Source organism: Eptatretus burgeri, chromosome 9 (genome assembly GCF_056783735.1).
Source record: "Eptatretus burgeri isolate ZD-2024b chromosome 9, Ebu_testis_v1, whole genome shotgun sequence".
Classification (NCBI taxonomy): domain Eukaryota; kingdom Metazoa; phylum Chordata; class Myxini; order Myxiniformes; family Myxinidae; genus Eptatretus; species Eptatretus burgeri.
Window position 1 is genome coordinate 94697973 of NC_140969.1, and position 6000 is coordinate 94703972.

The following is a 6000-nucleotide window of genomic DNA, read 5'->3' on the forward strand; positions in this document are numbered from 1 at the left end:
TCCGTTCGAAAAATGAGTGATCTCTATCTTTGTTTGCTGCATGTTTTGATAACAAGATGCCGTTGTAACTTGTTCTGTTTCATGGATTCACTCGAAAGTACTTCATAACAAATGACGCACTGAAGTTTCTGGACTCCACGCTCTGTCACATAATAGAAACCTAGCTCAATGAATTTGTCATTGTAAGGTCGTTCGCGCGACGCGTCGGCCATATATATACCTTCACAAAAAGTAACAACTTTCAACTTTGGGTATAGTATTGAAACGAAATGTTCAAGAAGGCTCTTCTTCAATACGAAACAACGTAAATGAATAATAGAGGCACTGAGTGGTATCCATTAATAATCCAGAAAAATTCAAACACTTCGCACACAGGTATTCCAATGGTCGGCAGAAGTCGAGATGATGTAGTTGTAGCAGTTGTAGCGTTGTAAAGATGATGTGAAGAACTTGATATTCGGCCAACTATTTATATGCCTGCTGGACCCTGTTAGCACCCTTACTTCAAAGCAACTTTTGATCTGACGAGTTCTTTTGATCTTACAACTTTCAGTGCTCCATGTCGCTGGACAAACATGACTCCTTTCATGTCATTGTCAGCTTCACATGGTCAAAGCCATTCATGCGCATGTGCGTGGGAACTGTCCCTCCACTCTCACAAACTTTTGAGTCCATCCATCGCAGTCAAAAACCCAAGCATGGTTTCAGGGGTGCGGATGGGTAGGGGGTAAAAGTGCACGGTTTCGCTCCAAGTGGCCAAATTGAACCGAACCGTGAACCAACTACGGGTTCACCTTATGGTTTTAACAGAGCAATGCGTGGTTACGGGTAGAACTGGGCATGCTCGTTTGAAATTGTGAACATACTGTAACGCGCATGCGCTCGCTGGCTGACGAGGAAATATCATCCACTGAACACCCGAATTGGAGCGGGTAAACCCACCTTAGTTTCTATTTCCAGAACAAAATGTAATGAGAAAGTAATTCTTGGCAATGTCAAGAATGTGTCAAGCGCTGTGTATGGATCACAGATTTACATACTTTTCATAAAAGCATAGCATTTAAAAAAAAAAAAGTTTTCAGACGAGTCCGCGACCCCACGAAAAGTGGGGTCGTGACCCCGAGGTTGTGAACCCAGGTCCTCGCTGTTCCATAAGCCTGGATCATGTGTACTCGTGTGACGAACTTGACGAATCAGAAAAGGCATTGCAGAAGAATTGCATCTAATTTGCCCGACTGACCGATCACAAGCGACGTTCTATCTGACAAGAGATCGATGGTAGAAGAAAAATGCGTGAGAGAAAGGATCCTATTGTATAATCATCAGAGTCTGTACATGTAAGAGTCGTAACCAAATGAGTTCCATTGAAATGGAGCAGTCCCAGCTCGCAGCAGCAAAGCATGACCCCATTGGTCACACTGACTTGTGTTGCTTGTCTCCCCGGCATGGTCCAATGTCTGGTGATAATTGCTCCTGCTATGCTCTCGATGATCTAGTCCCATGATAGTGTGCAGAATGAGCCGTATATGCTCTTTTTATAAGATAAGCCCCAGCCGAGGAGGAGCCAACCATTGGAACAAAAGGAGCTCCAATAAAATTGAGCTCCCCGATTGGTCCATTGCGGTCGTGGCCAGCTCCTGGAGGTGAAAAATGGCTGTCGCCGGCCAACAGAGTGATGCACAACAGCTCCCAATCTTTACATGGGGCCGTGATTTTTGAACGTTCTCTCCCAACCCGAATGTGCGCTGGCCTTCATTCAAACGCAGGATTCGAAGGAAATCCCTGTGCCACCTGTAGGTCATTAAACAAGCTCCAGTGCATGTTCGTGCTTCGAGTTGTGTCTTGAAATAACCTGACCTACCCCTCCGTGCCTTCTGAGGCTGTGGTGAGTGTTTGAGTATGTGGCAGTGGAAGCGGTTGTCGATTATTAGGAGCATGTTGTGGCGTTTGTAGTGAAGTAGCAGTGCGTTGTGGGGAAGACGTGGAAATTCCTTGCAAACGAGATTGTGAATAACGGTCAGGTTTGTAATGGAAAATGTAAGCGTGGGTTGTTGTGGGGATTTTTTGTAGTCATATGAATTGGTTGTGGTATAGTTTGGTGAGCGCAATGAAGGCCTGAGGCTAAATGGCGGTTGAGAATTTTCACGCAGTTTTGAATGGAAAATTGGTGCACAAATCCACAGGAGGTGCTCGCGGAGCTCTTGCATGGTTACTAGTAGTTGGTGTGCATGGTTGCTTGTGTGTTTAGTCTGAGAGAGAGACGTACAGCAAAGGAGTGGAAGAACTGAAAGGGTTGAAGATTGAAATTGTATTGGAAGTCCAACTGAAGGAGTCCCACACAACGCATCCTTCCCCTTTACCCACTAGCCATATGGAAAGGACTAACGAGTGCACATATTTTTGAAATAACTGTCTTGGGATTGATGTGTGTTGTGTGCCATTGCCTTGGCGGCATGCGGTTTTACAGAACCGCAACACGACAGGGTGTCCCAAAAAAAAATACAAATTTTCATCTGTAATCACTTTTCATCGATCACTGCCTGCAAACGTGTTGTCATGTTCTCCATTACTTTGGGAAACGTTTCCTGAGGAATGTTCTGGATTTCTCAGTGGATGTTTTCCTTCAGCTGATCAAGAGTCTGAGGCCTAGGGTTTCCATAGATCCTGTCCTTGAGATACCTCCACAAGAAGAAGTCTGGAAGAGTAAGGTCAGGGGAATACGATGGCCACTCAACGTCTTTGTATGGAAAGGCATGAATGTCTTGGCGAAGGATCCTCTGAACAGTGCTCTTTTGAATGCTTGTCTCGGCAGAAAGTCGTTGAATCGATTTTATTGGACTCTGAACGACCGCCTGTCTCTCAATTTCCACATTTTCTTCACTACGACCTGTCCTCTTCCGACCAGTGTGACCCTTGTGAAGGTCACAGATGGTTCCCACATTGGTAAACTTTGCAATGGTGCACTTTATTGTCCGAAAGGTTGGTGTATGGTGCAAGTGGATACCAAAATGTCTCAAGTAAAGACGTTTCACCTGTATGACACTTTGTCTGGTGCCAAAGTTCAACAATTTTCGTCCGTTGTTGTAGGTCAGTCTTGGCATTTTTCTGGTGCTTGCTTGGTATCAAAATAAACTTCAGGGTCTCTGCAACAAGAAATGAAGCATTAGTGACAAAATTACTGCTTTTTTAGGATCAAACGAAGCATTTTAAAAGTTGTGTATTTTTTTGGGACACCCTATATATTATTGCGAATTCGCGCCCGCCGGCGTGCGAACGGCCACGCAACTCGAATCGCGGCACGTCGCCCACCGGAACGGCCAATTCAGTCGTGACCCTCTCGGAACAGCGCCGCGAGCCAGTCACGGGTGGGGGTTTAACCTCACCACGATCGTGCCAATTGCCCACCCGTGCAGGATAGGGTTGCTCGCCAAATTCGATCTACGTAAGTACCTGTGCGAATGGTCGACCGGGCGATCGTACCACGCCACAGGCCGACTCCGGACACGAACCGCTTAAGCGGTCCGTTCCGTGCTACAGTGATAACCGGCGGTGTTATCGTCCGCCTTGACGGTTCCGATTAATTACCCGGATGTTGCACCCACTACGAACCCCTTACGTGTGATGCAAGATGGAGGGTCAATAAAAAAAGGAAGAGACGAAGCAGAGCGGGAACAGTTCAACAAGCAAGCATTTTATTCACACACAAACACACACAAACACACACAAACACACACAAACACACACAAACACACACAAACACACACAAACACACACAAACACACACACACACACACACACACACACACACACACACAAACACACACACACAAACACACACACACATAAATACAGCCATACAGTCAAAAATGCACATATAACAGTTAAAACAGTCATGCAACAAAAGCAAATGCAGAGCTACAACCGACTACGTCCGACACACGGCAACACTTACGCAGTTCAACTTCACAGATGGTGCCAACACACACATTTATACAAAAAGCAAAGGAAGGAAAAGAAAGAAAGAAGTCGCGACTTCCCTTTTATGGCTGGTGAGTCCCTCTCCCACGACCGTTAGCGTGGTCGCGCCTGGCCCCGACCTCTCTCGCAGCCGGCGAACCCTCTCCGGCACTCCCTGTCGGGACACGCAGGTCCACCTCACAACGGTCGCTGCCGCGTCTCCCATCCGTGCCTTCGTGACAGGGCCGCTCGCCAAGCCGCGGGCGCAGGACCTCTTCCCTTGAGAACCAGACTCTCGTACCAACTCGACCAACTGAAGACCAGACCAGACCACCAGCCAAGACTAAAAGAAGACTAAGAGGCACCCTAGCGCCCCGCCCGTGTCCGTCTTTTATGGCGTAGGGCTCCGCCCTTCGCCCCGCCCCGTTCTCGGCTCCACCTTCCTTCTAGAGGGTTCCCGAAAAGGGCGTTCCCTCGCGCTCTCCCTCTACCCTGCCCCATACGGGGGCTGGGGGAATCAGTTTTTGGCTCTGGGCCAGAGAGTTATTCCCCCAAAATGAGACCCCTCCCTTACATAACCTCTGACCTTTGACCTGCATCGCCCCTCCTCCACTCCAAAGCGTGGGAGAAACAGGCGGGGAAACCCACGCATCCTCGCAGTTCCCTCCTTGGCGCCTTTGTTTGCCGTTCCGAAGCGGACGTAGTGGCGAAGATGTGGTAGCGTAGATGGTGGAGGTGGCGTGGTTGTAGTGTGGTTGGCGCTGTGATGGGGATGGCGTGGTTGTTGAGATACTGTTTGTTTGAAATAAAAGATAGAACAGAAAAATGGCAAACTGGAGGATCGCAGCCCGAATGGATCACATAAATTCCCTCTATACAACGGGTTTGGGCTAACTACACATGTACCAATGGAGATATCTCACCTGAGGGCCCTTTATGGTGTAATGCGAATTTCCACAGCCGTAACAATATACAGAGGGTCCTCGACTTACGACGGAGTTCCGTTCCTACGACGCGTCGTAACGCGATTTTCCGCGTAAGTCAGAACACACAGTAACGTTTGTGATTTTGACTTTGTGACCATTTTGACACAGGAACACACAGTAACAGAACACTTTGTGAACACACGGAACACAAAGTCATAAGGCCAAGGGAATGAAAGTCCGAGAATACCGTCCTTATGAAATGAAAAATACACGAGGCTTTTTTTCATTATTCATTATTTCAGAAAAAGTACAAAAATCCGCCATTTCTATGCAAGAAAGGTCTATTCACAGTTTTATTTTTCATTACAGTGTAAATTCTTAGTATTTATAGATACAACAGTACACATACTGAAATATAAAACATGTGTATCGAACTTTAGCTTGCATTTACAGCATTCAAAAATTGAGATCCAGTCTTGTACAGATGTCAGGTTCGACATGAACGTTCGACACTTCTTATAAACGCTTCCTGACTGGCTCCTCGGTGCAATCATTGCACTGAGGGTAAAATTCATCCAGATCGTCAACTCCTTCCACTTCTACACCACAGAATATGCAGATGGGCTCAAATCCACATGCGTAGTAGAGTTTCTCGATATGGTCGCCACAATCATGGTCTTTGATAAATACCTCCAACCCCTTTGGCATGGTGATATCATCTGAAAAGTAAGATTGAAAACTGATCAGTGAAGACAAGAACATATGGAGTCCCAAGCACTTGACCAAAGAATGCTTGGCTGAGATGGCACAATAATGGTTTAGAAGAACCTGATATACATGATTCCACATCACTCAAATCTAGTGTTGTAACAATGGTTCACTGAAAATACCAAACAGGAGACCAAATGTGTATTCCACATCTGCAAGAATTTCTTGGCAAACACCAGTCTCCACTTCTCACACTCACTGCATTGGACCATAACATCGGAGACATGTTGGACTGATGGACTAAATTTGTTAGGCAGCGCATTTCTGGATGCCTTTGAACGGACTTGTTGACCTGGTCGTTTCTGAAGAGAAAGAAGGAAATCTCAGTTGTGTTTAATTGTGAGATCCC